This window comes from Stenella coeruleoalba (genome assembly GCF_951394435.1).
Source record: "Stenella coeruleoalba genome assembly, chromosome: 1".
Taxonomy (NCBI): Eukaryota; Metazoa; Chordata; class Mammalia; order Artiodactyla; family Delphinidae; genus Stenella; species Stenella coeruleoalba.
Window position 1 is genome coordinate 121,723,911 of NC_137169.1, and position 26,982 is coordinate 121,750,892.

Genomic DNA, 26,982 nt, shown 5'->3' on the forward strand with positions numbered 1-26,982 from the left:
GTGCCAGAACCAGATTAGGGCCTGAAGCTATCCTGCGGTGTTCTGGCCAGCTCAAAAGAAAGCGAGTTGAAGAAAGGAGCTCAGGGGCACTGTAATTCACAAACCTGCAGAGTTATAAATGACAGCTATCGTCCAAAAATAGACTGAAGTAAGGCTGCCAAGAGGACTTGAAAGCGGGGCAGAATTGCAGGAAACCGATTTCAGGAGGTAGACTGGAATTGCATTGAAAGCATAGGAAAAGATGCAGAACGTCCACAATGATGCACTTGGCCAAAAAGGGGGTATGCGTTTTTTCCTGAATATATTCAGGAAAAAACGCATACGCCCTTTTTGGCCAACCAAGCAAGCTTGCAAAGGAAATCTGCACTACAATGAAGTCTCACTTCCCCCGGTCAAAAGGGCCATCTGAAAAAAGTGTAAAATCCAGAAAGGCAGGACAGGCCATGGAGAACTGGGAGCCTTGTTATGCTGATGGGCGGGATGTAAATTGCCAACAACCACTCGGGAGAAGTGTATGGTGTTTCCTGAAACATCTAAAAAACAAAGCAACAGAACCTAGGGCACTTCCACTTATGGTCCTATAGCTTAGGGAATTTAAAATCAAAAAGACACAGCCACCCCAAAGTTTGGAACGGCTCTGTTTACAAAAACCTCGTTTACAGTACAAGTTCAACATCGCAGAAAGTGAAAAATGGAGAAAGAAGTTGTGGTATTTACTTACAAAGCAATATCACTCAGCAATGAAATCTGTGTCATCAGGCCCTTAGCAGCACAATGAGTGGATTCAGGTATGATGATTCTAACTGAAATAAGTCACACAGAAAAAGAAACATCATAAGATATCAGTAATACACGGAATGGAAACTTGGCTACACAGGAACTGAATTACAGAACAGAACAGGGTCTCAAATTTAGAAAAACAACTTATGCTTGCTTAAGGGTAAAGGTGAGTTGGGGTGCTGCATAAAACCAGAGATTGAAATGAGCACAGATAAAGTTCCTTAAGCCAAATATGGAATAGACAAGAGCTACTCCTTGCTCAACGAAATGGACTCAACACCGCATATTAAACGCCTAAGAATGTACCTGACTTGTAAGTATCTTAAAACCTATGGATTGCTATGTCTCCAAAAGAGAATCAAGCATGTGTACAGGGGAATAAACGCAGCAGTGATAGGATTGGAGAGGTTCGGTGAGCAAATGAAGACCCTTTGAAGTCATATTGCATGGTACCCATTCCACGGGTTTCAACTACCCAGGTTTAAGGTATTCTTCCTTCAGCTAAAACATGCATGTGGAACCTAGAGTATGATCAACCATGTGATCGGGAGACGTGTTCAAATATGTCTCAGTTTTCGTACACTGGTACTCGGGTGCAACATTCCAGACGCTTTACTAACACTCTCCCCACTTGGAGAGTCAGTCCCTTTAACCTCCTGTTTGGCCCAGTTTGCAATTTCTGCGGAAGATGAACAGGAATAGCGAGAACCAATGGAGACTAGCTGGAGGTGTCTGGACGGGCAAATTTAACTCTCATTTCCTACCAGGAAGAGGAATTAACCAAAGGCTCAGCGTGCCATGCCAGAACCAGATTAGGGCCTGAAGCCATCCTGCGGTGTTGCGGCCAGGTCACAAGAAAGCGAGTTGAAGAAAGGAGCTCAGGGGCACTGTAATTCACAAACCTGCAGAGTTATAAATGACAGCTATCGTCCAAAAATAGACTGCAGTAAGGCTGCCAAGAGGACTTGAAAGCGGGGCAGAATTGCAGGAAACCGATTTCAGGAGGTAGACTGGAATTGCATTGAAAGCATAGGAAAAGAGGCAGAACGTCCACAATGATGCACTTGGCCAAAAAGGGCGTATGCGTTTTTTCCTGAATATATTCAGGAAAAAACGCATACGCCCTTTTTGGCCAACCAAGCAAGCTTGCAAAGGAAATCTGCACTACAATGAAGTCTCACTTCCCCCCGGTCAAAAGGGCCATCTGAAAAAAGTGTAAAATCCAGAAAGGCAGGACAGGCCATGGAGAACTGGGAGCCTTGTTATGCTGATGGGCGGGATGTAAATTGCCAACAACCACTCGGGAGAAGTGTATGGTGTTTCCTGAAACATCTAAAAAACAAAGCAACAGAACCTAGGGCACTTCCACTTATGGTCCTATAGCTTAGGGAAATTAAAATCAAAAAGACACAGCCACCCCAAAGTTTGGGACGCCTCTGTTTACAAGAACCTCGTTTACAGTACAAGTTCAACATCGCAGAAAGTGAAAAATGGATAAAGAACTTGTGGTACTTACGTACAATGCAGTATCATTCAGCAATGAAATCTGTGTCATCAGGCCCTTAGCAGCACAATGAGTGGATTCAGGTATGATGATTCTAACTGAAATAAGTCACACAGAAATAGAAACATCATAAGATATCAGTAATACACGGAATGGAAACTTGGCTACACAGGAACTGAATTACAGAACAGAACAGGGTCTCAAATTTAGAAAACCAACTTATGCTTGCTTAAGGGTAAAGGTGAGTTGGGGTACTGCATAAAACCAGAGATTGAAATGAGCACAGATAAAGTTCCTTAAGCCAAATATGGAATAGACAAGAGCTACTCCTTGCTCAACGAAATGGACTCAACACCGCATATTAAACGCCTAAGAATGTACCTGACTTGTAAGTATCTTAAAACCTATGGATTACTATGTCTCCAAAAGAGAATCAAGCATTTGTACAGGGGCATAAACGCAGCAGTGATAGGATTGGAGAGGTTCAGTGAGCAAATGAAGACCCTTTGAAGTCATATTGCATGGTACCCATTCCACGGGTTTCAACTACCCAGGTTTAAGGTATTCTTCCTTCAGCTAAAACATGCATGTGGAACCTAGAGTATGATCAGCCATGTGATCGGGAGATGTGTTCAAATATGTCTCAGTTTTCGTACCCTGGTACTCGGGTGCAACATTCCAGACGCTTTACTAACACTCTCCCTACTTGTAGAGTCAGTGCCTTTAACCTCCTGTTTGGCCCAGTTTGCAATTTCTGCGGAAGATGAACAGGAATAGAGAGAACCAATGAGAGACTAGCTGGAGGTGTCTGGACGGGCAAATTTAACTCTCATTTCCCACCAGGAAGAGGAATTAACCAAAGGCTCAGCGTGCCGTGCCGGAACCAGATTAGGGCCTGAAGCCATCCTGCGGTGTTGCGGCCAGCTCACAAGAAAGCGAGTTGAAGAAAGGAGCTCAGGGGCACTGTAATTCACAAACCTGCAGAGTTATAAATGACAGCTATCGTCCAAAAATATACTGAAGTAAGGCTGCCAAGAGGACTTGAAAGCGGGGCAGAATTGCAGGAAAACGATTTCAGGAGGTAGACTGGAATTGCATTGAAAGCATAGGAAAAGAGGCCGAACGTCCACAATGATGCACTTGGCCAAAAAGGGCGTATGCGTTTTTTCCTGAATATATTCAGGAAAAAACGCATACGACCTTTTTGGCCAACCAAGCAAGCTTGCAAATGAAATCTGCACTACAATGAAGTCTCTCTTCCCCCCGGTCAAAAGGGCCATCTGAAAAAAGTGTAAAATCCAGAAAGGCAGGACAGGCCATGGAGAACTGGGAGCCTTGTTATGCTGATGGGTGGGATGTAAATTGCCAACAACCACTCGGGAGAAGTGTATGGTGTTTCCTGAAACATCTAAAAAACAAAGCAACAGAACCTAGGGCACTTCAGCTTATGGTCCTATAGCTTAGGGAAATTAAAATCAAAAAGACACAGCCACCCCAAAGTTTGGGACGCCTCTGTTTACAAGAACCTCATTTACAGTACAAGTTCAACATCGCAGAAAGTGAAAAATGGATAAAGAACTTGTGGTATTTACTTACAATGCAGTATCACTCAGCAATGAAATCTATGTCATCAGGCCCGTAGCAGCATAATGAGTGGATTCAGGTACGATGATTCTAACTGAAATAAGTCACACAGAAAAAGAAACATCATAAGATATCACTAATACATGGAATGTAAACTTGGCTACACAGGAACTGCATTCCAAAACAGAACAGGGTCTCAAATTTAGAAAAGCAACTTATGCTTGCTTAAGGGTAAAGGTGAGTTGGGGTGCTGCATAAAACCACAGATTGAAATGAGCACAGATAAAGTTCCTTAAGTCAAATATGGAATACACAAGAGCTACTCCTTGCTCAACGAAATGGACTCAACACCGCATATTAAACGCCTAAGAATGTACCTGACTAGTAAGTATCGTAAAACCTATGGATTGCTATGTCTCCAAAAGAGAATCAAGCGTGTGTACAGGGGCATAAACGCAGCAGTGATAGGATTGGAGAGGTTCGGTGAGCAAATGAAGACCCTTTGAAGTCATATTGCATGGTACCCATTACACGGGTCTCAACTCTCCAGGTTTAAGGTATTCTTCCTTCAGCTAAAACATGCATGTGGAACCTAGAGTATGATCAACCATGTGATCGGGAGACGTGTTCAAATATGTCTCAGTTTTCGTACCCTGGTTCTCGGGTGCAACATTCCAGACGCTTACTAACACTCTCCCCACTTGGAGAGTCAGTCCCTTTAACCTCCTGTTTGCCCCAGTTTGCAATTTCTGCGGAAGATGAACAGGAATAGCGAGAACCAATGAGAGAGTAGCTGGAGGTGTCTGGACGGGCAAATTTAACTCTCATTTCCCACCAGGAAGAGGAATTAACCAAAGGCTCAGCGTGCCGTGCCGGAACCAGATTAGGGCCTGAAGCCATCCTGCGGTGTTGCGGCCAGCTCACAAGAAAGCGAGTTGAAGAAAGGAGCTCAGGGGCACTGTAATTCACAAACCTGCAGAGTTATAAATGACAGCTATCGTCCAAAAATAGACTGAAGTAAGGCTGCCAAGAGGACTTGAAAGCGGGGCAGAATTGCAGGAAACCGATTTCAGGAGGTAGTCTGGAATTGCATTGAAAGCATAGGAAAAGAGGCAGAACGTCCACAATGATGCACTTGGCCAAAAAGGGCGTATGCGTTTTTTCCTGAATATATTCAGGAAAAAACGCATACGCCCTTTTTGGCCAACCAAGCAAGCTTGCAAAGGAAATCTGCACTACAATGAAGTCTCACTTCCCCCCCCCCCCCGGTCAAAGGGCCATCTGAAAAAAGTGTAAAATCCAGAAAGGCAGGACAGGCCATGGAGAACTGGGAGCCTTGTTATGCTGATGGGCGGGATGTAAATTGCCAACAACCACTCAGGAGAAGTGTATGGTGTTTCCTGAAACATCTAAAAAACAAAGCAACAGAGCCTAGGGCACTTCCACTTATGGTCCTATAGCTTAGGGAAATTAAAATCAAAAAGACACAGCCACCCCAAAGTTTGGGACGCCTCTGTTTACAAGAACCTCGTTTACAGTACAAGTTCAACATCGCAGAAAGTGAAAAATGGATAAAGAAGTTGTGGTATTTACTGACAAAGCAATATCACTCAGCAATGAAATCTGTGTCATCAGGCCCTTAGCAGCACAATGAGTGGATTTATGTATGATGATTCTAACTGAAATAAGTCACACAGAAAAAGAAACATCATAAGATATCAGTAATACACGGAATGTAAACTTGGCTACATAGGAACTGAATTACAGAACAGAACACGGTCTCAAATTTCGAAAACCAACTTATGCTTGCTTAAGGGGAAAGGTGAGTTGGGGTGCTGCATAAAACCAGAGATTGAAATGAGCACAGATAAAGTTCCTTAAGCCAAATATGGAATAGACAAGAGCTACTCCTTGCTCAACGAAATGGACTCAACACCGCATATTAAACGCCTAAGAATGTACCTGACTAGTAAGTATCTTAAAACCTATGGATTGCTATGTCTCCAAAAGAGAATCAAGCATGTGTACAGGGGCATAAACGCAGCAGTGATAGGATTGGAGAGGTTCGGTGAGCAAATGAAGACCCTTTGAAGTCATATTGCATGGTACCCATTCCACGGGTTTCAACTACCCAGGTTTTAGGTATTCTTCCTTCAGCTAAAACATGCATGTGGAACCCAGAGTATGATCAACCATGTGAACGGGAGACGTGTTCAAATATGTCTCAGTTTTCCTCCCCTGGTACTCGGGTGCAACATTCCAGACGCTTTACTAACACTCTCCCGACTTGGAGAGTCAGTCCCTTTAACCTCCTGTTTGGCCCAGTTTGCAATTTCTGCGGAAGATGAACAGGAATAGCGAGAACCAATGAGAGACTAGCTGGAGGTGTCTGGACGGGCAAATTTAACTCTCATTTCCCACCAGGAAGAGGAATTAACCAAAGGCTCAGCGTGCCGTGCCGGAACCAGATTAGGGCCTGAAGCCATCCTGCGGTGTTGCGGCCAGGTCACAAGAAAGCGAGTTGAAGAAAGGAGCTCAGGGGCACTGTAATTCACAAACCTGCAGAGTTATAAATGACAGCTATCGTCCAAAAATAGACTGAAGTAAGGCTGCCAAGAGGACTTGAAAGCGGGGCAGAATTGCAGGAAACCGATTTCAGGAGGTAGACTGGAATTGCATTGAAAGCATAGGAAAAGAGGCAGAACGTCCACAATGATGCACTTGGCCAAAAAGGGCGTATGCGTTTTTTCCTGAATATATTCAGGAAAAAACGCATACGCCCTTTTTGGCCAACCAAGCAAGCTTGCAAAGGAAATCTGCACTACAATGAAGTCTCACTTCCCCCCGGTCAAAAGGGCCATCTGAAAAAAGTGTAAAATCCAGAAAGGCAGGACAGGCCATGGAGAACTGGGAGCCTTGTTATGCTGATGGGCGGGATGTAAATTGCCAACAACCACTCGGGAGAAGTGTATGGTGTTTCCTGAAACATCTAAAAAACAAAGCAACAGAACCTAGGGCACTTCCACTTATGGTCCTATAGCTTAGGGAAATTAAAATCAAAAAGACACAGCCACCCCAAAGTTTGGGACGCCTCTGTTTACAAGAACCTCGTTTACAGTACAAGTTCAACATCGCAGAAAGTGAAAAATGGATAAAGAACTTGTGGTACTTACGTACAATGCAGTATCATTCAGCAATGAAATCTGTGTCATCAGGCCCTTAGCAGCACAATGAGTGGATTCAGGTATGATGATTCTAACTGAAATAAGTCACACAGATATAGAAACATCATAAGATATCAGTAATACACGGAATGGAAACTTGGCTACACAGGAACTGAATTACAGAACAGAACAGGGTCTCAAATTTAGAAAACCAAATTATGCTTGCTTAAGGGTAAAGGTGAGTTGGGGTACTGCATAAAACCAGAGATTGAAATGAGCACAGATAAAGTTCCTTAAGCCAAATATGGAATAGACAAGAGCTACTCCTTGCTCAACGAAATGGACTCAACACCGCATATTAAACGCCTAAGAATGTACCTGACTTGTAAGTATCTTAAAACCTATGGATTACTATGTCTCCAAAAGAGAATCAAGCATTTGTACAGGGGCATAAACGCAGCAGTGATAGGATTGGAGAGGTTCAGTGAGCAAATGAAGACCCTTTGAAGTCATATTGCATGGTACCCATTCCACGGGTTTCAACTACCCAGGTTTAAGGTATTCTTCCTTCAGCTAAAACATGCATGTGGAACCCAGAGTATGATCAGCCATGTGATCGGGAGATGTGTTCAAATATGTCTCAGTTTTCGTACCCTGGTACTCGGGTGCAACATTCCAGACGCTTTACTAACACTCTCCCTACTTGTAGAGTCAGTGCCTTTAACCTCCTGTTTGGCCCAGTTTGCAATTTCTGCGGAAGATGAACAGGAATAGAGAGAACCAATGAGAGACTAGCTGGAGGTGTCTGGACGGGCAAATTTAACTCTCATTTCCCACCAGGAAGAGGAATTAACCAAAGGCTCAGCGTGCCGTGCCGGAACCAGATTAGGGCCTGAAGCCATCCTGCGGTGTTGCGGCCAGCTCACAAGAAAGCGAGTTGAAGAAAGGAGCTCAGGGGCACTGTAATTCACAAACCTGCAGAGTTATAAATGACAGCTATCGTCCAAAAATATACTGAAGTAAGGCTGCCAAGAGGACTTGAAAGCGGGGCAGAATTGCAGGAAAACGATTTCAGGAGGTAGACTGGAATTGCATTGAAAGCATAGGAAAAGAGGCCGAACGTCCACAATGATGCACTTGGCCAAAAAGGGCGTATGCGTTTTTTCCTGAATATATTCAGGAAAAAACGCATACGAACTTTTTGGCCAACCAAGCAAGCTTGCAAATGAAATCTGCACTACAATGAAGTCTCACTTCCCCCCGGTCAAAAGGGCCATCTGAATAAAGTGTAAAATCCAGAAAGGCAGGACAGGCCATGGAGAACTGGGAGCCTTGTTATGCTGATGGGTGGGATGTAAATTGCCAACAACCACTCGGGAGAAGTGTATGGTGTTTCCTGAAACATCTAAAAAACAAAGCAACAGAACCTAGGGCACTTCAGCTTATGGTCCTATAGCTTAGGGAAATTAAAATCAAAAAGACACAGCCACCCCAAAGTTTGGGACGCCTCTGTTTACAAGAACCTCATTTACAGTACAAGTTCAACATCGCAGAAAGTGAAAAATGGATAAAGAACTTGTGGTATTTACTTACAATGCAGTATCACTCAGCAATGAAATCTATGTCATCAGGCCCGTAGCAGCATAATGAGTGGATTCAGGTACGATGATTCTAACTGAAATAAGTCACACAGAAAAAGAAACATCATAAGATATCACTAATACATGGAATGTAAACTTGGCTACACAGGAACTGCATTCCAAAACAGAACAGGGTCTCAAATTTAGAAAAGCAACTTATGCTTGCTTAAGGGTAAAGGTGAGTTGGGGTGCTGCATAAAACCACAGATTGAAATGAGCACAGATAAAGTTCCTTAAGTCAAATATGGAATACACAAGAGCTACTCCTTGCTCAACGAAATGGACTCAACACCGCATATTAAACGCCTAAGAATGTACCTGACTAGTAAGTATCGTAAAACCTATGGATTGCTATGTCTCCAAAAGAGAATCAAGCGTGTGTACAGGGGCATAAACGCAGCAGTGATAGGATTGGAGAGGTTCGGTGAGCAAATGAAGACCCTTTGAAGTCATATTGCATGGTACCCATTACACGGGTCTCAACTCTCCAGGTTTAAGGTATTCTTCCTTCAGCTAAAACATGCATGTGGAACCTAGAGTATGATCAACCATGTGATCGGGAGACGTGTTCAAATATGTCTCAGTTTTCGTACCCTGGTTCTCGGGTGCAACATTCCAGACGCTTTACTAACACTCTCCCCACTTGGAGAGTCAGTCCCTTTAACCTCCTGTTTGCCCCAGTTTGCAATTTCTGCGGAAGATGAACAGGAATAGCGAGAACCAATGAGAGAGTAGCTGGAGGTGTCTGGACGGGCAAATTTAACTCTCATTTCCCACCAGGAAGAGGAATTAACCAAAGGCTCAGCGTGCCGTGCCGGAACCAGATTAGGGCCTGAAGCCATCCTGCGGTGTTGCGGCCAGCTCACAAGAAAGCGAGTTGAAGAAAGGAGCTCAGGGGCACTGTAATTCACAAACCTGCAGAGTTATAAATGACAGCTATCGTCCAAAAATAGACTGAAGTAAGGCTGCCAAGAGGACTTGAAAGCGGGGCAGAATTGCAGGAAACCGATTTCAGGAGGTAGTCTGGAATTGCATTGAAAGCATAGGAAAAGAGGCAGAACGTCCACAATGATGCACTTGGCCAAAAAGGGCGTATGCGTTTTTTCCTGAATATATTCAGGAAAAAACGCATACGCCCTTTTTGGCCAACCAAGCAAGCTTGCAAAGGAAATCTGCACTACAATGAAGTCTCACTTCCCCCCCCCCCCCGGTCAAAGGGCCATCTGAAAAAAGTGTAAAATCCAGAAAGGCAGGACAGGCCATGGAGAACTGGGAGCCTTGTTATGCTGATGGGCGGGATGTAAATTGCCAACAACCACTCGGGAGAAGTGTATGGTGTTTCCTGAAACATCTAAAAAACAAAGCAACAGAGCCTAGGGCACTTCCACTTATGGTCCTATAGCTTAGGGAAATTAAAATCAAAAAGACACAGCCACCCCAAAGTTTGGGACGCCTCTGTTTACAAGAACCTCGTTTACAGTACAAGTTCAACATCGCAGAAAGTGAAAAATGGATAAAGAAGTTGTGGTATTTACTGACAAAGCAATATCACTCAGCAATGAAATCTGTGTCATCAGGCCCTTAGCAGCACAATGAGTGGATTTATGTATGATGATTCTAACTGAAATAAGTCACACAGAAAAAGAAACATCATAAGATATCAGTAATACACGGAATGTAAACTTGGCTACACAGGAACTGAATTACAGAACAGAACAGGGTCTCAAATTTAGAAAAACAACTTATGCTTGCTTAAGGGTAAAGGTGAGTTGGGGTGCTGCATAAAACCAGAGATTGAAATGAGCACAGATAAAGTTCCTTAAGCCAAATATGGAATAGACAAGAGCTACTCCTTGCTCAACGAAATGGACTCAACACCGCATATTAAACGCCTAAGAATGTACCTGACTTGTAAGTATCTTAAAACCTATGGATTGCTATGTCTCCAAAAGAGAATCAAGCATTTGTACAGGGGCATAAACGCAGCAGTGATAGGATTGGAGAGGTTCGGTGAGCAAATGAAGACCCTTTGAAGTCATATTGCATGGTACCCATTCCACGGGTTTCAACTACCCAGGTTTAAGGTATTCTTCCTTCAGCTAAAACATGCATGTGGAACCTAGAGTATGATCAACCATGTGATCGGGAGATGTGTTCAAATATGTCTCAGTTTTCGTACCCTGGTACTCGGGTGCAACATTCCAGATGCTTTACTAACACTCTCCCGACTTGGAGAGTCAGTCCCTTTAACCTCCTGTTTGGCCCAGTTTGCAATTTCTGCGGAAGATGAACAGGAATAGCGAGAACCAATGGAGACTAGCTGGAGGTGTCTGGACGGGCAAATTTAACTCTCATTTCCTACCAGGAAGAGGAATTAACCAAAGGCTCAGCGTGCCATGCCAGAACCAGATTAGGGCCTGAAGCCATCCGGCGGTGTTGCGGCCAGCTCAAAAGAAAGCGAGTTGAAGAAAGGAGCCCAGGGGCACTGTAATTCACAAACCTGCAGAGTTATAAATGACAGCTATCGTCGAAAAATAGACTGAAGTAAGGCTGCCAAGAGGACTTGAAAGCGGGGCAGAATTGCAGGAAACCGATTTCAGGAGGTAGACTGGAATTGCATTGAAAGCATAGGAAAAGAGGCAGAACGTCCACAATGATGCACTTGGCCAAAAAGGTCGTATGCGTTTTTTCCTGAATATATTCAGGAAAAAACGCATACGCCCTTTTTGGCCAACCAAGCAAGCTTGCAAAGGAAATCTGCACTACAATGAAGTCTCACTTCCCCCCGGTCAAAAGGGCCATCTGAAAAAAGTGTAAAATCCAGAAAGGCAGGACAGGCCATGGAGAACTGGGAGCCTTGTTATGCTGATGGGCGGGATGTAAATTGCCAACAACCACTCGGGAGAAGTGTATGGTGTTTCCTGAAACATCTAAAAAACAAAGCAACAGAACCTAGGGCACTTCCACTTATGGTCCTATAGCTTAGGGAAATTAAAATCAAAAAGACACAGCCACCCCAAAGTTTGGAACGGCTCTGTTTACAAGAACCTCGTTTACAGTACAAGTTCAACATCGCAGAAAGTGAAAAATGGATAAACAACTTGTGGTATTTACTTACAACGCAGTATCACTCAGCAATGAAATCTATGTCATCAGGCCCGTAGCAGCATAATGAGTGGATTCAGGTACGATGATTCTAACTGAAATAAGTCACACAGAAAAAGAAACATCATAAGATATCAGTAATACACGGAATGTAAACTTGGCTACACAGGAACTGCATTCCAAAACAGAACAGGGTCTCAAATTTAGAAAAGCAACTTATGCTTGCTTAAGGGTAAAGGTGAGTTGGGGTGCTGCATAAAACCACAGATTGAAATGAGCACAGATAAAGTTCCTTAAGTCAAATATGGAATACACAAGAGCTACTCCTTGCTCAACGAAATGGACTCTACACCGCATATTAAACACCTAAGAATGTACCTGACTAGTAAGTATCGTAAAACCTATGGATTGCTATGTCTCCGAAAGAGAATCAAGCGTGTGTACAGGGGCATAAACGCAGCAGTGATAGGATTGGAGAGGTTCGGTGAGCAAATGAAGACCCTTTGAAGTCATATTGCATGGTACCCATTACACGGGTCTCAACTCTCCAGGTTTAAGGTATTCTTCCTTCAGCTAAAACATGCATGTGGAACCTAGAGTATGATCAACCATGTGATCGGGAGACGTGTTCAAATATGTCTCAGTTTTCCTCCCCTGGTACTCGGGTGCAACATTCCAGACGCTTTACTAACACTCTCCCCACTTGGAGAGTCAGCGCCTTTAACCTCCTGTTTGGCCCAGTTTGCAATTTCTGCGGAAGATGAACAGGAATAGCGAGAACCAATGAGAGGCTAGCTGGAGGTGTCTGGACGGGCAAATTTAACTCTCATTTCCCACCAGGAAGAGGAAATAACCAAAGGCTCAGTGTGCCGTGCCGGAACCAGATTAGGGCCTGAAGCCATCCTGCGGTGTTGCGGCCAGCTCACAAGAAAGCGAGTTGAAGAAAGGAGCTCAGGGGCACTGTAATTCACAAACCTGCAGAGTTATAAATGACAGCTATCGTCCAAAAATATACTGAAGTAAGGCTGCCAAGAGGACTTGAAAGAGGGGCAGAATTGCAGGAAACCGATTTCAGGAGGTAGACTGGAATTGCATTGAAAGCATAGGAAAAGAGGCCGAACGTCCACAATGATGCACTTGGCCAAAAAGGGCGTATGCGTTTTTTCCTGAATATATTCAGGAAAAAACACATACGCCCTTTTTGGCCAACCAAGCAAGCTTGCAAAGGAAATCTGCACTACAATGAAGTCTCACTTCCCCCCGGTCAAAAGGGCCCTCTGAAAAAAGTGTAAAATCCAGAAAGGCAGGACAGGCCATGGAGAACTGGGAGCCTTGTTATGCTGATGGGCGGGATGTAAATTGCCAACAACCACTCGGGAGAAGTGTATGGTGTTTCCTGAAACATCTAAAAAACAAAGCAACAGAACCTAGGGCACTTCCACTTACGGTCCTATAGCTTAGGGAAATTAAAATCAAAAAGACACAGCCACCCCAAAGTTTGGAACGGCTCTGTTTACAAGAACCTCGTTTACAGTACAAGTTCAACATCGCAGAAAGTGAAAAATGGATAAAGAAGTTGTGGTATTTACTTACAAAGCAATATCACTCAGCAATGAAATCTGTGTCATCAGGCCCTTAGCAGCACAATGAGTTGATTCACGTATGATGATTCTAACTGAAATAAGTCACACAGAAAAAGAAACATCATAAGATATCAGTAATACACGGAATGTAAACTTGGCTACACAGGAACTGCATTCCAAAACAGAACAGGGTCTCAAATTTAGAAAACCAACTTATGCTTGCTTAAGGGTAAAGGTGAGTTGGGGTGCTGCATAAAACCACAGATTGAAATGAGCACAGATAAAGTTCCTTAAGTCAAATATGGAATACACAAGAGCTACTCTTTGCTCAACGAAATGGACTCTACACCGCATATTAAACACCTAAGAATGTACCTGACTAGTAAGTATCGTAAAACCTATGGATTGCTATGTCTCCAAAAGAGAATCAAGCGTGTGTACAGGGGCATAAACGCAGCAGTGATAGGATTGGAGAGGTTCGGTGAGCAAATGAAGACCCTTTGAAGTCATATTGCATGGTACCCATTCCACGGGTTTCAACTACCCAGGTTTAAGGTATTCTTCCTTCAGCTAAAACATGCATGTGGAACCTAGAGTATGATCAACCATGTGATCGGGAGACGTGTTCAAATATGTCTCAGTTTTCGTACCCTGGTACTCGGGTGCAACATTCCAGACGCTTTACTAACACTCTCCCCATTTGGAGAGTCAGTCCCTTTAACCTCCTGTTTGCCCCAGTTTGCAATTTCTGCGGAAGATGAACAGGAATAGCGAGAACCAATGAGAGAGTAGCTGGAGGTGTCTGGACGGGCAAATTTAACTCTCATTTCCCACCAGGAAGAGGAATTAACCAAAGGCTCAGCGTGCCGTGCCGGAACCAGATTAGGGCCTGAAGCCATCCTGCGGTGTTGCGGCCAGCTCACAAGAAAGCGAGTTGAAGAAAGGAGCTCAGGGGCACTGTAATTCACAAACCTGCAGAGTTATAAATGACAGCTATCGTCCAAAAATAGACTGAAGTAAGGCTGCCAAGAGGACTTGAAAGCGGGGCAGAATTGCAGGAAACCGATTTCAGGAGGTAGACTGGAATTGCATTGAAAGCATAGGAAAAGAGGCAGAATGTCCACAATGATGCACTTGGCCAAAAAGGGCGTATGCGTTTTTTCCTGAATATATACAGGAAAAAACGCATACGCCCTTTTTGGCCAACCAAGCAAGCTTGCAAAGGAAATCTGCACTACAATGAAGTCTCACTTCCCCCCGGTCAAAAGGGCCATCTGAAAAAAGTGTAAAATCCAGAAAGGCAGGACAGGCCAAGGAGAACTGGGAGCCTTGTTATGCTGATGGGCGGGATGTAAATTGCCAACAACCACTGGGGAGAAGTGTATGGTGTTTCCTGAAACATCTAAAAAACAAAGCAACAGAGCCCAGGGCTCTTCCACTTATGGTCCTATAGCTTAGGGAATTTAAAATCAAAAAGACACAGCCACCCCAAAGTTTGGAACGGCTCTGTTTACAAGAACCTCGTTTACAGTACAAGTTCAACATCGCAGAAAGTGAAAAATGGATAAAGAAGTTGTGGTATTTACTTACAAAGCAATATCACTCAGCAATGAAATCTGTGTCATCAGGCCCTTAGCAGCACAATGAGTGGATTCAGGTATGATGATTCTAACTGAAATAAGTCACACAGAAAAAGAAACATCATAAGATATCAGTAATACACGGAATGGAAACTTGGCTACACAGGAACTGAATTACAGAACAGAACAGGGTCTCAAATTTAGAAAACCAACTTATGCTTGCTTAAGGGTAAAGGTGAGTTGGGGTGCTGCATAAAACCAGAGATTGAAATGAGCACAGATAAAGTTCCTTAAGCCAAATATGGAATAGACAAGAGCTACTCCTTGCTCAACGAAATGGACTCAACACCGCATATTAAACGCCTAAGAATGTACCTGACTAGTAAGTATCTTAAAACCTATGGATTGCTATGTCTCCGAAAGAGAATCAAGCATGTGTACAGGGGCATAAACGCAGCAGTGATAGGATTGGAGAGGTTCGGTGAGCAAATGAAGACCCTTTGAAGTCATATTGCATGGTACCCATTCCACGGGTTTCAACTACCGAGGTTTTAGGTATTCTTCCTTCAGCTAAAACATGCATGTGGAACCCAAGTATGATCAACCATGTGAACGGGAGAAGTGTTCAAATATGTCTCAGTTTTCCTCCGCTGGTACTCGGGTGCAACATTCCAGACGCTTTACTAACACTCTCCCCACTTGGAGAGTCAGCGCCTTTAACCTCCTGTTTGGCCCAGTTTGCAATTTCTGCGGAAGATGAACAGGAATAGCGAGAACCAATGAGAGGCTAGCTGGAGGTGTCTGGACGGGCAAATTTAACTCTCATTTCCCACCAGGAAGAGGAAATAACCAAAGGCTCAGTGTGCCGTGCCGGAACCAGATTAGGGCCTGAAGCCATCCTGCGGTGTTGCGGCCAGCTCACAAGAAAGCGAGTTGAAGAAAGGAGCTCAGGGGCACTGTAATTCACAAACCTGCAGAGTTATAAATGACAGCTATCGTCCAAAAATATACTGAAGTAAGGCTGCCAAGAGGACTTGAAAGCGGGGCAGAATTGCAGGAAACCGATTTCAGGAGGTAGACTGGAATTGCATTGAAAGCATAGGAAAAGAGGCCGAACGTCCACAATGATGCACTTGGCCAAAAAGGGCGTATGCGTTTTTTCCTGAATATATTCAGGAAAAAACGCATACGCCCTTTTTGGCCAACCAAGCAAGCTTGCAAAGGAAATCTGCACTACAATGAAGTCTCACTTCCCCCCGGTCAAAAGGGCCATCTGAAAAAAGTGTAAAATCCAGAAAGGCAGGACAGGCCATGGAGAACTGGGAGCCTTGTTATGCTGAAGGGCGGGATGTAAATTGCCAACAAACACTCGGGAGAAGAGTATGGTGTTTCCTGAAACATCTAAAAAACAAAGCAACAGAGCCTAGGGCACTTCCACTTATGGTCCTATAGCTTAGGGAATTTAAAATCAAAAAGACACAGCCACCCCAAAGTTTCGAACGGCTCTGTTTACAAGAACCTCGTTTACAGTACAAGTTCAACATCGCAGAAAGTGAAAAATGGATAAAAAAGTTGTGGTATTTACTTACAAAGCAATATCACTCAGCAATGAAATCTGTGTCATCAGGCCCTTAGCAGCACAATGAGTGGATTCAGGTATGATGATTCTAACTGAAATAAGTCACACAGAAAAAGAAACATCATAAGATATCAGTAATACACGGAATGTAAACTTGGCTACACAGGAACTGAATTACAGAACAGAACAGGGTCTCAAATTTAGAAAACCAACTTATGCTTGCTTAAGGGTAAAGGTGAGTTGGGGTGCTGCATAAAACCAGAGATTGAAATGAGCACAGATAAAGTTCCTTAAGCCAAATATGGAATAGACAAGAGTTACTCCTTGCTCAACGAAATGGACTCAACACCGCATATGAAACGCCTAAGAATGTACCTGATTAGTAAGTATCTTAAAACCTATGGATTGCTATGTCTCCGAAAGAGAATCAGGCATGTGTACAGGGGCATAAACGCAGCAGTGATAGGATTGGAGAGGTTCGGTGAGCAAATGAAGACCCTTTGAAGTCATATTGCATGGTACCCATTCCACGGGTTTCAAATACCCAGGTTTAAGGTATTCTTCCTTCAGCTAAAAGATGCATGTGGAACCCAAGTATGATCAACCATGTGAACGGGAGACGTGTTCAAATATGTCTCAGTTTTCCTCCCCTGGTACTCGGGTGCAACATTCCAGACGCTTTACTAACACTCTCCCCACTTGGAGAGTCAGCGCCTTTAACCTCCTGTTTGGCCCAGTTTGCAATTTCTGCGGAAGATGAACAGGAATAGCGAGAACCAATGAGAGGCTAGCTGGAGGTGTCTGGACGGGCAAATTTAACTCTCATTTCCCACCAGGAAGAGGAAATAACCAAAGGCTCAGTGTGCCGTGCCGGAACCAGATTAGGGCCTGAAGCCATCCTGCGGTGTTGCGGCCAGCTCAAAAGAAAGCGAGTTGAAGAAAGGAGCTCAGGGGCACTGTAATTCACAAACCTGCAGAGTTATAAATGACAGCTATCGTCCAAAAATAGACTGAAGTAAGGCTGCCAAGAGGTCTTGAAAGCGGGGCAGAATTGCAGGAAACCGATTTCAGGAGGTAGACTGGAATTGCATTGAAAGCATAGGAAAAGAGGCAGAACGTCCACAATGATGCACTTGGTCAAAAAGGGCGTATGCGTTTTTTCCTGAATATATTCAGGAAAAAACGCATACGCCCTTTTTGGCCAACCAAGCAAGCTTGCAAAGGAAATCTGCACTACAATGAAGTCTCACTTCCCCCCGGTCAAAAGGGCCATCTGAAAAAAGTGTAAAATCCAGAAAGGCAGGACAGGCCATGGAGAACTGGGAGCCTTGTTATGCTGAAGGGCGGGATGTAAATTGCCAACAAACACTCGGGAGAAGAGTATGGTGTTTCCTGAAACATCTAAAAAACAAAGCAACAGAGCCTAGGGCACTTCCACTTATGGTCCTATAGCTTAGGGAATTTAAAATCAAAAAGACACAGCCACCCCAAAGTTTCGAACGGCTCTGTTTACAAGAACCTCGTTTACAGTACAAGTTCAACATCGCAGAAAATGAAAAATGGATAAAAAAGTTGTGGTATTTACTTACAAAGCAATATCACTCAGCAATGAAATCTGTGTCATCAGGCCCTTAGCAGCACAATGAGTGGATTCAGGTATGATGATTCTAACTGAAATAAGTCACACAGAAAAAGAAACATCATAAGATATCAGTAATACACGGAATGTAAACTTGGCTACACAGGAACTGAATTACAGAACAGAACAGGGTCTCAAATTTAGAAAACCAACTTATGCTTGCTTAAGGGTAAAGGTGAGTTGGGGTGCTGCATAAAACCAGAGATTGAAATGAGCACAGATAAAGTTCCTTAAGCCAAATATGGAATAGACAAGAGCTACTCCTTGCTCAACGAAATGGACTCAACACCGCATATGAAACGCCTAAGAATGTACCTGATTAGTAAGTATCTTAAAACCTATGGATTGCTATGTCTCCGAAAGAGAATCAGGCATGTGTACAGGGGCATAAACGCAGCAGTGATAGGATTGGAGAGGTTCGGTGAGCAAATGAAGACCCTTTGAAGTCATATTGCATGGTACCCATTCCACGGGTTTCAAATACCCAGGTTTAAGGTATTCTTCCTTCAGCTAAAAGATGCATGTGGAACCCAAGTATGATCAACCATGTGAACGGGAGACGTGTTCAAATATGTCTCAGTTTTCCTCCCCTGGTACTCGGGTGCAACATTCCAGACGCTTTACTAACACTCTCCCCACTTGGAGAGTCAGCGCCTTTAACCTCCTGTTTGGCCCAGTTTGCAATTTCTGCGGAAGATGAACAGGAATAGCGAGAACCAATGAGAGGCTAGCTGGAGGTGTCTGGACGGGCAAATTTAACTCTCATTTCCCACCAGGAAGAGGAAATAACCAAAGGCTCAGTGTGCCGTGCCGGAACCAGATTAGGGCCTGAAGCCATCCTGCGGTGTTGCGGCCAGCTCAAAAGAAAGCGAGTTGAAGAAAGGAGCTCAGGGGCACTGTAATTCACAAACCTGCAGAGTTATAAATGACAGCTATCGTCCAAAAATAGACTGAAGTAAGGCTGCCAAGAGGTCTTGAAAGCGGGGCAGAATTGCAGGAAACCGATTTCAGGAGGTAGACTGGAATTGCATTGAAAGCATAGGAAAAGAGGCAGAACGTCCACAATGATGCACTTGGTCAAAAAGGGCGTATGCGTTTTTTCCTGAATATATTCAGGAAAAAACGCATACGCCCTTTTTGGCCAACCAAGCAAGCTTGCAAAGGAAATCTGCACTACAATGAAGTCTCACTTCCCCCCGGTCAAAAGGGCCATCTGAAAAAAGTGTAAAATCCAGAAAGGCAGGCCAGGCCATGGAGAACTGGGAGCCTTGTTATGCTGATGGGCGGGATGTAAATTGCCAACAGACACTCCGGAGAAGTGTATGGTGTTTCCTGAAACATCTAAAAAACAAAGCAAAAGAGCCTAGGGCACTTCCACTTATGGTCCTATAGCTTAGGGAAATTAAAATCAAAAAGACACAGCCACCCCAAAGTTTGGGACGCCTCTGTTTACAAGAACCTCGTTTACAGTACAAGTTCAACATCGCAGAAAGTGAAAAATGGATAAAGAAGTTGTGGTATTTACTTACAAAGCAATATCACTCAGCAATGAAATCTGTGTCATCAGGCCCTTAGCAGCACAATGAGTGGATTCAGGTATGGTGATTCTAACTGAAATAAGTCACACAGAAAAAGAAACATCATAAGATATCAGTAATACACGGAATGTAAACTTGGCTACAAGGAACTGAATTACAGAACAGAACAGGGTCTCAAATTTAGAAAACCAACTTATGCTTGCTTAAGGGGAAAGGTGAGTTGGGGTGCTGCATAAAACCAGAGATTGAAATGAGCACAGATAAAGTTCCTTAAGCCAAATATGGAATAGACAAGAGCTACTCCTTGCTCAACGAAATGGACTCAACACCGCATATTAAACGCCTAAGAATGTACCTGACTAGTAAGTATCTTAAAACCTATAGATTGCTATGTCTCCGAAAGAGAATCAAGCATGTGTACAGGGGCATAAACGCAGCAGTGATAGGATTGGAGAGGTTCGGTGAGCAAATGAAGACCCTTTGAAGTCATATTGCATGGTACCCATTCCACGGGTTTCAACTACCCAGGTTTAAGGTATTCTTCCTTCAGCTAAAACATGCATGTAGAACCTAGAGTATGATCAACCATGTGATCAGGAGACGTGTTCAAATATGTCTCAGTTTTCGTACCCTGGTACTCGGGTGCAACATTCCAGACGCTTTACTAACACTCTCCCCACTTGGAGAGTCAGCGCCTTTAACCTCCTGTTTGGCCCAGTTTGCAATTTCTGCGCAAGATGAACAGGAATAGGGAGAACCAATGAGAGACTAGCTGGAGGTGTCTGGACGGGCAAATTTAACTCTCATTTCCCACCAGGAAGAGAAAATAAAAAAAGGCTCAGCATGCCGTGCCAGAACAAGATTAGGGCCTGAAGACATCCTGCGGTGTTGCGGCCAGCTCACAAGAAAGCGAGTTGAAGAAAGGAGCTCAGGGACACTGTAATTCACAAACCTGCAGAGTTATAAATGACAGCTATCGTCCAAAAATAGACTGAAGTAAGGCTGCCAAGAGGACTTGAAAGCGGGGCAGAATTGCAAGAAACCGATTTCAGGAGGTAGACTGGAATTGCATTGAAAGCATAGGAAAAGAGGCAGAACGTCCACAATGATGCACTTGGCCAAAAAGGGCGTATGCGTTTTTTCCTGAATATATTCAGGAAAAAACGCATACGCCCTTTTTGGCCAACCAAGCAAGCTTGCAAAGGAAATCTGCACTACAATGAAGTCTCACTTCCCTCCGGTCAAAAGGGCCATCTGAAAAAAGTGTAAAATCCAGAAAGGCAGGACAGGCCATGGAGAACTGGGAGCCTTGTTATGCTGATGGGCGGGATGTAAATTGCCAACAGACACTCGCGAGAAGTGTATGGTGTTTCCTGAAACATCTAAAAAACAAAGCAACAGAGCCTAGGGCACTTCCACTTATGGTCCTATAGCTTAGGTAAATTAAAATCAAAAAGACACAGCCACCCCAAAGTTTGGGACGCCTCTGTTTACAAGAACCTCGTTTACAGTACAAGTTCAACATCGCAGAAAGTGAAAAATGGATAAAGAAGTTGTGGTATTTACTTACAAAGCAATATCACTCAGCAATGAAATCTGTGTCATCAGGCCCTTAGCAGCACAATGAGTGGATTCAGGTATGATGATTCTAACTGAAATAAGTCACACAGAAAAAGAAACATCATAAGATATCAGTAATACACGGAATGTAAACTTGGCTACACAGGAACTGAATTACAGAACAGAACAGGGTCTCAAATTTAGAAAACCAACTTATGCTTGCTTAAGGGTAAAGGTGAGTTGGGGTGCTGCATAAAACCAGAGATTGAAATGAGCACAGATAAAGTTCCTTAAGCCAAATATGGAATAGACAAGAGCTACTCCTTGCTCAACGAAATGGACTCAACACCGCATATTAAACGCCTAAGAATGTACCTGACTAGTAAGTATCTTAAAACCTATAGATTGCTATGTCTCCGAAAGAGAATCAAGCATGTGTACAGGGGCATAAACGCAGCAGTGATAGGATTGGAGAGGTTCGGTGAGCAAATGAAGACCCTTTGAAGTCATATTGCATGGTACCCATTCCACGGGTTTCAACTACCCAGGTTTTAGGTATTCTTCCTTCAGCTAAAACATGCATGTGGAACCCAGAGTATGATCAACCATGTGATCGGGAGACGTGTTCAAATATGTCTCAGTTTTCCTCCCCTGGTACTCGGGTGCAACATTCCAGACGCTTTACTAACACTCTCCCCACTTGGAAGGTCAGCACCTTTAACCTCCTGTTTGGCACACTTTGCAATTTCTGCGGAAGATGAACAGGAATAGCGAGAACCAATGAGAGGCTTGCTGGAGGTGTCTGGACGGGCAAATTTAACTCTCATTTCCCGCCAGGAAGAGGAAATAACCAAAGGCTCAGCGTGCCGTAACGGAACCAGATTAGGGCCTGAAGCCATCCTGCGGTGTTGCGGCCAGCTCACAAGAAAGCAAGTTGAAGAAAGGAGCTCAGGGGCACTGTAATTCACAAACCTGCAGAGTTATAAATGACAGCTATCGTCCAAAAATAGCCTGAAGTGAGGCTGCCAAGAGGACTTGAAAGCGGGGCAGAATTGCAGGAAACCGATTTCAGGAGGTAGACTGGAATTGCATTGAAAGCATAGGAAAAGAGGCAGAACGTCCACAATGATGCACTTGGCCAAAAAGGGCGTATGCGTTTGTTCCTGAATATATTCAGGAACAAACGCATACGCCCTTTTTGGCCAACCAAGCAAGCTTGCAAAGGAAATCTGCACTACAATGAAGTCTCACTTCCCCCCGGTCAAAAGGGCCATCTGAAAAAAGTGTAAAATCCAGAAAGGCAGGACAGGCCATGGAGAACTGGGAGCCTTGTTATGCTGATGGGCGGGATGTAAATTGCCAACAACCACTCGGGAGAAGTGTATGGTGTTTCCTGAAACATCTAAAAAACAAAGCAACAGAGCCTAGGGCACTTCCACTTATGGTCCTATAGCTTAGGGAATTTAAAATCAAAAAGACACAGCCACCCCAAAGTTTGGAACGGCTCTGTTTCCAAGAACCTCGTTTACAGTACAAGTTCAACATCGCAGAAAGTGAAAAATGGATAAAGAAGTTGTGGTATTTACTTACAAAGCAATATCACTCAGCAATGAAATCTGTGTCATCAGGCCCTTAGCAGCACAACGAGTGGATTCAGGTATGATGATTCTAACTGAAATAAGTCACACAGAAAAAGAAACATCATAAGATATCAGTAATACACGGAATGGAAACTTGGCTACACAGGAACTGCATTCCAAAACAGAACAGGGTCTCAAATTTAGAAAAACAACTTATGCTTGCTTAAGGGTAAAGGTGAGTTGGGGTGCTGCATAAAACCAGAGATTGAAATGAGCACAGATAAAGTTCCTTAAGCCAAATATGGAATAGACAAGAGCTACTCCTTGCTCAACGAAATGGACTCAACACCGCATATTAAACGCCTAAGAATGTACCTGACTTGTAAGTATCTTAAAACCTATGGATTGCTATGTCTCCAAAAGAGAATCAAGCATGTGTACAGGGGCATAAACGCAGCAGTGATAGGATTGGAGAGGTTCGGTGAGCAAATGAAGACCCTTTGAAGTCATATTGCATGGTACCCATTCCACGGGTTTCAACTACCCAGGTTTAAGGTATTCTTCCTTCAGCTAAAACATGCATGTGGAACCTAGAGTATGATCAACCATGTGATCAGGAGACGTGTTCAAATATGTCTCAGTTTTCGTACCCTGGTACTCGGGTGCAACATTCCAGACGCTTTACTAACACTCTCCCGACTTGGAGAGTCAGTCCCTTTAACCTCCTGTTTGGCCCAGTTTGCAATTTCTGCGGAAGATGAACAGGAATAGCGAGAACCAATGAGAGACTAGCTGGAGGTGTCTGGACGGGCAAATTTAACTCTCATTTCCCACCAGGAAGAGGAATTAACCAAAGGCTCAGCGTGCCGTGCCGGAACCAGATTAGGGCCTGAAGCCATCCTGCGGTGTTGCGGCCAGCTCACAAGAAAGCGAGTTGAAGAAAGGAGCTCAGGTGCACTGTAATTCACAAACCTGCAGAGTTATAAATGACAGCTATCGTCCAAAAATATACTGAAGTAAGGCTGCCAAGAGGACTTGAAAGCGGGGCAGAATTGCAGGAAACCGATTTCAGGAGGTAGACTGGAATTGCATTGAAAGCATAGGAAAAGAGGCAGAACGTCCACAATGATGCACTTGGCCAAAAAGGGCGTATGCGTTTTTTCCTGAATATATTCAGGAAAAAACGCATACGCCCTTTTTGGCCAACCAAGCAAGCTTGCAAAGGAAATCTGCACTACAATGAAGTCTCACTTCCCCCCGGTCAAAAGGGCCATCTGAAAAAAGTGTAAAATCCAGAAAGGCAGGACAGGCCATGGAGAACTGGGAGCCTTGTTATGCTGATGGGCGGGATGTAAATTGCCAACAACCACTCGGGAGAAGTGTATGGTGTTTCCTGAAACATCTAAAAAACAAAGCAACAGAGCCTAGGGCACTTCCACTTATGGTCCTATAGCTTAGGGAATTTAAAATCAAAAAGACACAGCCACCCCAAAGTTTCGAACGGCTCTGTTTACAAGAACCTCGTTTACAGTACAAGTTCAACATCGCAGAAAGTGAAAAATGGATAAAAAAGTTGTGGTATTTACTTACAAAGCAATATCACTCAGCAATGAAATCTGTGTCATCAGGGCCTTAGCAGCACAATGAGTGGATTCAGGTATGATGATTCTAACTGAAATAAGTCACACAGAAAAAGAAACATCATAAGATATCAGTAATACACGGAATGTAAACTTGGCTACACAGGAACTGCATTCCAAAACAGAACAGGGTCTCAAATTTAGAAAACCAACTTATGCTTGCTTAAGGGGAAAGGTGAGTTGGGGTGCTGCATAAAACCAGAGATTGAAATGAGCACAGATAAAGTTCCTTAAGCCAAATATGGAATAGACAAGAGCTACTCCTTGCTCAACGAAATGGACTCAACACCCCATATTAAACGCCTAAGAATGTACCTGACTAGTAAGTATCTTAAAACCTATGGGTTGCTATGTCTCCAAAAGAGAATCAAGCGTGTGTACAGGGGCATAAACGCAGCAGTGATAGGATTGGAGAGGTTCGGTGAGCAAATGAAGACCCTTTGAAGTCATATTGCATGGTACCCATTCCACGGGTCTCAACTCTCCAGGTTTAAGGTATTCTTCCTTCAGCTAAAACATGCATGTGGAACCCAGAGTATGATCAACCATGTGAACGGGAGACGTGTTCAAATATGTCTCAGTTTTCCTCCCCTGGTACTCGGGTGCAACATTCCAGACGCTTTACTAACACTCTCCCCACTTGGAGAGTCAGTCCCTTTAACCTCCTGTTTGGCCCAGTTTGCAATTTCTGCGGAAGATGAACAGGAATAGCGAGAACCAATGAGAGACTAGCTGGAGGTGTCTGGACGGGCAAATTTAACTCTCATTTCCCACCAGGAAGAGGAATTAACCAAAGGCTCAGCGTGCCATGCCAGAACCAGATTAGGGCCTGAAGCCATCCTGCGATGTTGCGGCCAGCTCAAAAGAAACCGAGTTGAAGAAAGGAGCTCAGGGGCACTGTAATTCACAAACCTGCAGAGTTATAAATGAGAGCTATCGTCCAAAAATAGACTGAAGTAAGGCTGCCAAGAGGACTTGAAAGCGGGGCAGAATTGCAGGAAACCGATTTCAGGAGGTAGACTGGAATTGCATTGAAAGCATAGGAAAAGAGGCAGAACGTCCACAATGATGCACTTGGCCAAAAAGGGCGTATGCGTTTTTTCCTGAATATATTCAGGAAAAAACGCATACGCCCTTTTTGGCCAACCAAGCAAGCTTGCAAAGGAAATCTGCACTAAAATGAAGTCTCACTTCCCCCCGGTCAAAAGGGCCATCTGAAAAAAGTGTAAAATCCAGAAAGGCAGGACAGGCCATGGAGAACTGGGAGCCTTGTTATGCTGATGGGCGGGATGTAAATTGCCAACAACCACTCGGGAGAAGTGTATGGTGTTTCCTGAAACATCTAAAAAACAAAGCAACAGAACCTAGGGCACTTCCACTTATGGTCCTATAGCTTAGGGAAATTAAAATCAAAAAGACACAGCCACCCCAAAGTTTGGAACGGCTCTGTTTACAAGAACCTCGTTTACAGTACAAGTTCAACATCGCAGAAAGTGAAAAATGGATAAAGAAGTTGTGGTATTTACTTACAAAGCAATATCACTCAGCAATGAAATCTGTGTCATCAGGCCCGTAGCAGCACAATGAGTGGATTCAGGTATGATGATTCTAACTGAAATAAGTCACACAGAAAAAGAAACATCATAAGATATCAGTAATACACGGAATGTAAACTTGGCTACACAGGAACTGAATTACAGAACAGAACAGGGTCTCAAATTTAGAAAACCAACTTATGCTTGCTTAAGGGGAAAGGTGAGTTGGGGTGCTGCATAAAACCAGAGATTGAAATGAGCACAGATAAAGTTCCTTAACTCAAATATGGAATAGACAAGAGCTACTCCTTGCTCAACGAAATGGACTCAACACCGCATATTAAACGCCTAAGAATGTACCTGACTAGTAAGTATCGTAAAACCTATGGATTGCTATGTCTCCAAAAGAGAATCAAGCATGTGTACAGGGGCATAAATGCAGCAGTGATAGGATTGGAGAGGTTCGGTGAGCAAATGAAGACCCTTTGAAGTCATATTGCATGGTACCCATTCCATGGGTCTCAACTCTCCAGGTTTAAGATATTCTTCCTTCAGCTAAAACATGCATGTGGAACCCAAGTATGATCAACCATGTGAACGGGAGACGTGTTCAAATATGTCTCAGTTTTCCTCCCCTGGTACTCGGGTGCAACATTTCAGACGCTTTACTAACACTCTCCCCACTTGGAGAGTCAGCGCCTTTAACCTCCTGTTTGGCACAGTTTGCAATTTCTGTGGAAGATGAACAGGAATAGCGAGAACCAATGAGAGACTAGCTGGAGGTGTCTGGACGGGCAAATTTAACTCTCATTTCCCACCAGGAAGAGGAAATAACCAAAGGCTCAGCGTGCCGTGCCGGAACCAGATTAGGGCCTGAAGCCATCCTGCAGTGTTGCGGCCAGGTCACAAGAAAGCAAGTTGAAGAAAGGAGCTCAGGGGCACTGTAATTCACAAACCTGCAGAGTTATAAA

At 43.9% G+C, this 26,982-nt stretch overlaps 1 long non-coding RNA gene across 35 annotated transcripts in view; it reads right to left on the reverse strand.

The window, feature by feature from the left end:
- The window catches only part of LOC307186525, a 2,785,769-nt gene that overhangs the window by 730,282 nt on the left and 2,028,505 nt on the right, over nt 1–26,982 (reverse strand). The window lies entirely within an intron of this gene.